The sequence below is a fragment of the Ptychodera flava genome, chromosome 20, assembly GCF_041260155.1.
Source record: "Ptychodera flava strain L36383 chromosome 20, AS_Pfla_20210202, whole genome shotgun sequence".
NCBI lineage: Eukaryota > Metazoa > Hemichordata > Enteropneusta > Ptychoderidae > Ptychodera > Ptychodera flava.
Window position 1 is genome coordinate 25506701 of NC_091947.1, and position 10611 is coordinate 25517311.

The following is a 10611-nucleotide window of genomic DNA, read 5'->3' on the forward strand; positions in this document are numbered from 1 at the left end:
CAGCAATATATTTTTTTTCAAAAGTTCTCAAGCCCCACCCCAGAAATCGAATGGACCACCCCAAAGAGAGGTATTCTGTAAAAGTGTAAGGCCTTTTAATATTTAAAATGTAACGAGACTGTCACCGGGTGACCGCTATAAAAAGGTGACCGCTCTGTAATGGCCACCACGGAGACAATTTTGATGATGTACACAATGTTGATATAGTAGTAGGAAAACGGTTATTTCTCTCGTACTGGTATAAACGTTCGACAGAGCTAATCGTACTGTATAATACCTCCGCCTTTACAGTTTTATGTGCATTTAAACCCGATGTTAAAAAACCCACCAAGGATTTTGTAAGAAATCAAATAACATTGGAGGATTTGGTAGCATGGAGCAGACATTTTTGAACCGACATACCACGGAAAGTTTGGTTTGTTAAGATATGTAGAAGGGCGCCCCCCTCGAGTCAGCAGCTAGTTGGTAAATGTTATGAATTCTGTTGGCTATGGTGGCGCTCTTCATGTTCGTAAAAGTATCTGGATCTAGTGAGCTGTCTCTTCTTCCATGCAAGCTCGCATAACCTGGCGTGCGCATGTTGGTAGTTTCGAAGGTGTTCAGAAATGTGCAAAAGCCACGCCCTCGTCGTCTGGATGTTGATTACGCTGGAACACGTCGTTGCTCAGCAGTATCTCAAGGGATGCAGACTTAACATTGTGCGAAGCGAGTTTTCCGCCTGGTATCTTTGGGAAACTCACAACAGGACTGAATGCAAGTCAACATTCACGTCTTGTGTATTTTTACGCTGACATGTTTGCCGGACCTTTATTTCTGTTGAGGATTTCGAATAATCTTGTTACGACCTTATGCATTCAGTCACCCCGACAATCGAACAAACAAACAAACAAACGAACGAACAAACAAATAAAACAAGCACAATAACAGAAATCGAGCTGCAGTCATGCAAATAAGGTGTCTGTTGGGTAATACTGAAAAGCCTGTCAGCTTTCCACTCCTGCAATTCTGACAGGTTATTCAAAGAGAAAATTCCCAAGGCAGAAGCTTTTATTTATCTAAAAAGGAATCGGCGAACAAACAAACAACTGATACCCTTTTATACTGGATACCTGGATAATTTTACTGGGGGTGGAAGAACAATTAGTGATAATAATCGCTCTATGGGACGCAAATCGAATCTACTCTCTCTCTTTTGATCGATGATATTATCAAGAAACCCTTAGTCTGCGGTGATAATATGATCTCTTCTTGCAGTCAAGAGAGGGCGTCTCATGGCAGAATCTTCTCTTTTCTCCGAGAAGGCGCCAATAGTACCTCGGAGACTCACTGCATGGAGAAATTTAAACTAAGTAAATGTACACTGTGCAATACCATATATTGGTTTGTGCTCAGGGGCAAACGCTGCCCGTGCGAATCCGTGCAATCGCTCATACGGGGAGATAAAATTGAGATCTCAATAAAACGTCTTAATATTTGACTGTTTGTCGCTAATGACACGCTGTTATTTTTCATAAGGCCCTGGCCACAGGGCTTCTTCTGCGTTCTCTGAGATGAAATCCAATTTCCTGGCCATTGAAAAGTGGGACCAGCGAGCAATCTCCTGGTCCTCACCTACGGTATTCCTTCACTTCTTGAATATTGTAATTTGATAGGACCCCCCTTGAAGAGAAAATGGAAGATGAAGTTCCACTGAGAGACGGTTTATTAAGTCTCACCATGTAGGGATAATACTTTTGACTTGCTTGAGGGCGGAAATCTTCTCCCGAGCTGTGTTTTTTTCTTTTTCGACTTGTCGCGTTGAAAGGAGAATATTCTACCGGTTGATAATTCAATAATTTATCTTTCATATTAGCTACAGTCATCACTGCGTGCTATTAATAATTGATATTGGTCGTTCTCGCCACCACAAAGGGCATCCGCACCGGAGACCATTTGCTGCAATAGCTGACGATTTCACAATTCACTAGCTCACACAAAAGGATGGTAATAGATTTGATAGGACGAGTCACGACTGCTAGGTCGTTACAATGTCCAGAATTAAGGAAAGAAAAGAAATATGAGGACTCATAGAGACTTGACAGATTAAATGGACTTATTTTGAAGCGTTGTGTTGTCCAATTACAAGGCTACAGCATAGCCTTCAACGTCATATACAGAGGGCGTGGGACTGTCGCCTAACTTACGATTTCAAGGGAGACACGGCATCCTTTTTTAGCAATAACAATATTTCATAACGAGGGTTCGGTTCAACCAGTGATTGAAGACGGACCATGGGTCTTTGAAGACGACAACTTCATGTTGTTAAGACAAAGGGAGGGCTCGTATGAATATCAAGATGTAGAGATTTTGCTGGACAAATCCGGGTTCGACGGATAAACAGTGAGACGGGCATAGTATGCGGCACACGGAAACACACCCTTCGAGGAGAGACAGTCAGTTTATTGTAGACAAACAATTATAGCAGATAGGCAGATGGATGGATGGATGGATGGACAAATAGCCTATGAGGGAAGTCCACAACGAGAGTAATGCAAACAAAGAGTGACAAACTATATGACTCTAGTACCTCGCACGCTGTACTTTACGCGCAATCACGCTCACACACAAATACATAGACACATCTTCACGCAAGCGACCGTAAATACAAATTCGACAGTCAAAATTCGCGTCTAAGGTATTGTAACTCTCGCGTGTATTCGTCCATTTCACTTGAATCGTTCATCATCACACAACAGTAATGCAATGGCGATAAGTGCAAGAACTATCCAAAATTATTGTCGATGAACAAAATACAGCGAGGGCAGGGATTTTATTTTCCCGACTTAGCTTGCAACACAACGGGAGTGTCAAGAAATGAAATGTTTTCAAATCACTGCGCCGCAAGTTTGACAAAACAAGTTTCAGTGCTGACAAAAGGTGCCAAGAAAGCATGTTTGTCGCTATTGAAAGTCTTGCGTCAAAGACCTGCCCACAGAGTATTAACACCGAACGCGCCTGAACACATTCTGCATCCTACAAAATGTCAGAGAGCTACAAAGACTGCGCAGAAATCACGTCGTCAAACGCGATACTACAATCGTTTCTAACGAAGATATGTCACAAAATAAACACTTTTGACGTTTTCTTGGGCCCTGAAAAAATGAGACCCATTGTGCCAGCGATGCGTATTGTGATAAGTGCATACGAACATCTGATAAGAGACTCCGCCAGAATGAAGCTATTGCTATGTCTACAGATCTACACTCTATCTACGCGGAGAATCGTTATTTACAGTCCTCGTGAATCGCGAGATAATGTCCTTTTTGAAAGCATAGTTGAACCCTGTAGCCCCAGATAAGAGCGTACTTTGGGCGGGGATAGATATCCTGTGCGATTAAGTACAGCGGTAATGTTGTCATTTTGCTCGCCATGAAAATAAAAAGTTGCTCCGTGTAAACATGCATATTTGTATACATAATGCAAACATCTTTAGGCGGGGTGATTTTTACAGGGGCCTTGAATTCCACTGAGAGAATATTCTGAAATTCTGAAATCAGGGCTTTAGCTTCGTCCGCTCTAGAGGGTTCGACTCCAAATCTGCCTGCCTTACAGGTTATTGGTCAGTGTAGACGCCAGTTCTACATGCATCTATCGTGCCTTTGTTCTTTGAATTTCCCCCTGTCCTTCCCCGCAGTTTTTTGTTTCTGCGCAGAGCAATAATATCGCTATTTCAATCATCTTGTTCGTCTGAGCCACGTCAAAGGTTATGAATGCACAGTATTTCCGCGTGATGCGTTTTTAGCCGTTGAAAAGTCTCGCTTCTGCATCACAATTTTGTACGCGTTAGTGAATATTGATACAACTTTTTCCCGCTCACTGCACTTCCGACAAGCTGTAGTTAAACAAGTATGCGCATGCGTGCGTGACCGGGAAACCGTGGAGACAATGTGTAATGGACTGTGACAATAACTGAAGTGATGTGCGGGAATTCCGAACAAGCTTCAGAAAGTTGTATGTCATAACTTTTTAAGTTTATCACTGCATAGACCCAACACACTCCCGTTAAGTTTTTAAAGCAAGTTTGTGAAATACATTTGTCGCAAACTCAATGTTCACTGCAGTAAATCCAGCTACCCATTTTATTGCAGAATTCTGAACATTCCTAAGTTACACAATAGAAGACTAACCCTTGACATGTGCTTTTTATACAAAATAATCCATGCACATTATGATTCACCAAATATTTTAAATCAAATCTGCTTTTATGCCCTCAGTAGAAATTTACGTAAGAAACCCCTTTTTAACCAGACTTGTGTTCTGTTAATTGCAGAAAATTCTCGACAGTGCCCAGATGCATGTCTGTTTTTAACGACATCTCTTTCAAATGTAATATAGATATTTTTTCTACACTTTGTAGTTTTAAAACTATTTTATCCAGTCTTTTTAACAGTTCTCTTTTTTGATATGTGTATATTTTTTTCAATTTAATGTAACGTGTTACTTTTATGGTTGTCTCGTACATTTGTTTTGTGATCGTGTGACCTTTTTTGTTTCGCAGATCTGTTGGTGGGTTTGCCCGTTGATCTGTGTATCTAATAAAATAAAATAAAAAATAAATAAAATAAACTACAATAACGTTTTTGCAGCTGAGGACGTGTAGTTATTTACATGGTGAAACGAGGATATCTCAAACAAGATTACATTCAAATATTTCAGTTCCTTCAGTAACTGTAAACCAAAGATTTATTTTACACGACTGCGGTCAGATCTTATTGGTTTTCGTAAATGACCTGCAAGGAAGTTGTTGCAGCCGAGAGATATGCCTGACTTACTGACAGGGAGGAGAGATAAACCCCCATTGGCAAACGTTAAACGTTCACCAAACTTAAAGAAACACCTGTATATTTAATGACACGGTGTTCCAAGATAACAGTACATTGTCAACGGGCAAGATAAAAGAGTGTCGCTTTTCTGACGACAGCAACGCACCGACTTCTTTGAAGATCAAAATTCTCTCTCAAGGTGACAAGGTGGATTGGACTATTCACGTTGTTTATCACCATCCTTAACGACCCAACATATAGCGATTTCTCCTGAGCGCATCCAACTGCAATGATAAAAAAACCACTTTCCATAACATCACTCCGATAAGCGGTCGTGCGAATCGATAGAAAAGGGTGATTTAACGCTAAAGACTTCTTTTTAACACGATGTCATATTTTATTGCTGTATTTGTCTCATTGGTCGAGCTATTAAGGCCACGCAACGAATTCCCCGCAGATAAAGATAATGCGAAATTTCTCCAAAGTACTTTTAACTTGGCGGCTTTTCTACGCTCTAGTCTATCGAGAAGCACATAAAAGATGCTCTTAGGTTCAAGAAATAGAAAAATGGATAGCGGTAGGAGAGAGATGGATGTGCATTTGCGGGTCAAAGGTGAAGGATAATATTAATGCGATCGAATCCATACAAGCTATACCATATATGTTGCATAAACACATACATACACAAGCACACATAAAGACACTAATATGTTCACATGAACAGCAATTAACCATTTATTTTATTCATGAAACAGACAGATCAAGAAAAAAAACCCATGGCTTTGACAATGCACTTCAAATCTGTGGCAAACTCGTATGGAGATAACAAAACTGTTGCCCCTGGACTGTGTGTCAACGTTACCTCCTGAAAACTACAAAAGACAAAACAGTAGAATTTAGAGTCTGCGTTTGCATTTCTCTGATATCACTTTGCATAGTTTCAGTTGGCTTTAGTGAATACCGATACAGGCTCCCCTCGTCATTTCCGACCTCCGAAATATCCTATTAAGTCCTATTTAAATGGAATCGCCGAAATTGAAACCGATTTGGACATATTTAGTAGAGTCGTCCCGTACACAAGAAAGTTGTTTTGATTTGAACTGTTTGCGGTCAAGTCTGTGATTTCACAACTCTTACTGGTGTGATGAAAATCCCCACGAGACGTGCATCGTGTCAAATATGGAAAAAGAAAACGTCATTCACGGTAGAACGAGTGCTCTGGCAGCACACGGGGAATAAAACCTGAGAAAGAAATGCGGCTTTCTGAAATGGGAAAGCGATGTTTACTCCTCAGGACCAGACATAACTCTTAATTATACGCTCAAATCGTGTCAATTTTCGAAAATATCACCCCTGTGAACACCGCATGTGTGTGTGAGCTGCCACCATGAGCACATTTGATGAACAGTTGTCATCAGCCGAACAAAGCGAGAAACACGGTGGGGGATAGTTTACCGTGATGAATTTTCTCTGTAATTATCACACCTCGCACGTCTCTCCATGTCGTCCAAAACCGGTTTTTGCACTACTTTCACTGATACTTTGTAATTACGTGCAATCGTGTGGTGAAAGTTAGTTCTTCCTCGCTATTCCCAGGTACACTTTGCCGACTCCAATGCGTGCTGTCGGAGATTGAGCTGAAAACGTCGCGTTTTTGTATGATTTAGTTTGAAATCCTGGAATGCAAAAAGAAGAAGCAAAAGAACTTATTTTAAAGTAGCTTTGAGAGCATGGCGATAAAAACGAAAACAATTTATAGGTTTTTATCTACCTGATTGTCAAATGTGAGGGAAATAATGCCGCTAAGCGGTTAGCTGATCCAAAGCGACGTTGTGCGCTATTCCCATTATCAGAGTAGATATTTTTGTTTGGCGTGAAACGACTTGTCGTTCGACAATCTCATGGAACTATATATGATATGAGGAAGACGTGTTTGAAACATGTGCAATAAATAACAGTCAATGTCAGAGTTGTAACAGAGAGGTGATGATGAAGACTATTGTGACGAAGGCATGATGATGATGATGATGATGATGATGATGATGATGATGATGATGATGATGATGATGATGATGGTGGTGGTGGTGGTGGTGGTGGTGGTGGTGGTGCTGCTGCTGCTGTTGGTGGTTGTGATGATGATGATGATGATGATGATGATGATTATGATGATGATGATGATGATCATAATGGTGGTGGTCGCACCTAACGTCTGTCACCAAACCACAAGGTTAAAACACATATACGTCCAAAATTCCCATGTTCTTGTGTTATACCTTTCAATCGAACTTGCACACATTATTTACTTTTCTTGGAGCACGTACTTCTTAGTTATTTCTTTTCACAGTGAATCTGTCGAATGCCTATTTTGAAGATGTAATATTGTAAGCTTACTAGTAACAACAAACGGTGAAGATCAACATACACATCTTTCTCCATTTCGCGCTACTATTTCACCTAAACGACCAAGCACCTTAAAGTACCAACGCTCTCATCAAATTCTGTATGTCTGTATCTCTGCGTGTGTCGTTAGTTTGTTTCTCTGTTTGTGTGCGTGAGCGTGTCTATGTCCTTGTCTGTGTGCAGCGTAGGCGATAATTAGCACGAGAAATTAATTTCACCTTTTCTTCACAATGTGTTTGGGTGTTACAAATTGTCCAGGTCCTCTTGTATCTTCATCTAAAATTACTACAGTGGTATCAATAAATAATAATGAAGTTATTGATCATGTTTATTGAGTCGTTAAAGAATGCTAAGTAACTGAGCGTCAGGCAGGGTACGACATACATTTATGTTGATCTTTTTTTCTCGTACTTATTTAGTCAACAAACAATTAACATAGAGAAAGTCCCGCTATTTGTGCTAGGGGGTTTCATTTCAATATGAGTATTAGTGAGTGAAAGTGACAAACATGTTCAATTACACAGTACGGCAGTTTACTCTCTCTTGTGTATTGTGTTTTGACACTTTTTGCGACAGCCATGTTGCGGGAGAAAGAAGATTGAGGAGTGTTTTGATCTCACTTTTCATTTTGATTGGCTCAACCACAACTTTGTGTGTTTTTCCTTATAGTGTATGCGTCAAAGAATGTCAGATGGTGCCTGCCACCTTAAGTCTTGCTGTGATCGCTGTTGGCATCTTTGCTGTCAACCATACATTGTTGTCCCTGTCGCTTTAAAAATAGTGTGGATGCAAAATACAGGGACTGTGTGATTTCGGAGTTAGAATTCAAACATCCATCCATATGGATGTGCGGAATACAACTTCACGTGGAAAACACTGTGGGACATTAAAAAGCTCAGCTTGGAAATGTCCACTGTGTATAGTTGGCACTTGTCGTGGGCGGAATAGCTGTCTCAAAGTAAATACTTACCATCGGCCACAACTTTAAACCATCGATAGACAACTGATATGCACTGCCAAAAGAGAGAGAGAGAGAGAGAGAGAGAGAGAGAGAGAGAGAGAGAGAGAGAGAGAGAGAGAGAGGGGGAGGGGAGGGAGGGGAAGAGACTGAAGAGAGAGGAGTAGCGTTCAAGAAGAAGTAAAGATTCAAAATAGTTAATGTGAATGATAATATGTGATTTTTAAATCATATTTATTTTTAAATCATATTATTTGATTATTTGATAGTGGTATCTTTGAGATATTGTATCAAGTTGTCCTCTTCCGTAACGCGTGGTCGTAAAGGCGTAATCGGTAATGACGTCATCAGGACCTCGCATAGGCGATATGCTAGAAATATAAAGCGTATAGCTACTAGATGTAATGTGACTTTTAAAACCCTTTAATAAGACTTGCAAATCGTCGTTAAACAATCACCTTCGCTGTGCACTGATGTTTTAAAGCATTGGCCGATTGTTATCGGCCTATATTAGGTGCAACTGCGATAACACCAACGACCATGTCTAACGACAACACGCATACAGATATCCTAGGCCGCGAACTTTAGTTAGCCAAGTTCCTTACTCATTTGAGGCGTTGGTGTCGCTAGACAGAAGTTGCTTTATTACCGGAGTACAGTGTTGTCGTGGCCCGCAAAGACAGAGATAATTGGTTAGTTACGGGTTTCATAGCTTATTTTTGTATTGAAACGTTTCTTTTGATGATTATTTAGCACTTTTAAATACATAACAAGGCTATTGGTAGCTAGGCACTCTGAATCATAGCGCAATTTAGCATCGTTCCGGGGGGGGGGGGGGGGTGATTTCTTGGTCTTGACAGGATGAGTACGCTTAGACGAGCAGAAACTTCTTAAAGGTATCTTTCAGTGCAGTATTCTTCAGGTTCACGTAATTATACAGCATCACGTACCGCTAGTTTCATACCAGCAGATCCTCTCCTTGTCTGCCTGTCTCTCTGACTCTCTGTCTGTCTCTCTGGCTCTCTTTCTGTCTCCATAACTCTCTCTATCTCTGTCTGTCTGCAGGCATTCTCTCGGGATCTTCCTGTTCAGAGTTAGGATTTGCATAACGCGCAATAATCAAGATTGAAAGGAAAAGACAGACATCAGTCGGTTTTTTCTCGCGTTGAAAAAAGGGAGCTCTTCTACTTGAACCGATGAATTTCCCCGGTAATTTTATGATCTTAAATGCAAAGATTAGCTAGTATACAATGACATAGAAATATACCTGACTATTTTGCAGTTTGTGTACCCACGATGTAATGAAAAAACACTAACATGATCACTGTTGAACCCTAGACTGCGTTGCAAAATCATTAATGGCCGAGTTTCCTGTGTTTTCGACAGCATCCACAGCATGCAGGTAAAAGAAGAAATGGTTGTTCCGAGAAACAGACCTTTAATTTTTACTTGCCACGTTTGCACCTATCCCTAATGCCACAACTACTTTGTTGAGGTAATGGATAAAACATTGCTTATTAGTACATGTATGTGTTTTTTGCCATGTCCTGTTCGCCTTACTGATTTCTCATTCATCCATTTTTAAACCGGGATACACGTCACCGAAGTGTACCCTGTAAGGTTTTTGGATGGGGATACACATGGTCACAACTTCTTTCGTGACATTTTCAGTTGGGTCAGGGAGATTTACAGGATCAGTGGATATAACATTTGATGATTTTTTTCACTCTTAGTGTACTCCTTGTTTTCACGTCAATTGCAAGTTCCTGTTCTACTCCCCAAGGCATGTTGAAAGACCTACTATTTAGCTTTTCAACACGACGTATACAAATGTAAAATGAATAGTCATTGTTTACATTTCAATTCAAGTCCGGACCAGAATTAACTCGTCAACAACAACAGTGCAATGCACAAATTAGCAGGCTGAGTTGACAAGCTCAACACTGCTTATCTCAAAACACTTGGCTGATGGGTAGAACAAATAACTGTCGTTGACATTAATAACACAAATAGACAGCTGCTGGTCCTTTCCTTTTAAAAAAATGTTCCTCGCAAAGCTACCACTCCTACTTTTCGGCACTGATTTTTTTTCTAAAACACTGTAGAATGACAATTATTGTCTTTACGATTAATTGAATTTGCTCCTGATGTTTCCATGGTGAATTTAGTGTTGGTTACATCACAAAAGATAACATCCTCTCATCTATTCTGGGTTTGTTTATTTAGTTGTTGCTAAGTCAGGTCAAACATAAATTATATAAATAAAATATGTTTATTTTTAAAACATTGCTCTGCGGGTACATCTGCCGCTGAAAAGTTAAATTGAATCGAAGTCAAAGATACATATCTCAGCAAAGATTAAGTGAGCAAAACCCAAAATAGATTAGCAGAGAATAGTAAATCAACGCCACTAAACATTGGGTTTTGAATAGTTCGTTAAAAACTAAAAAC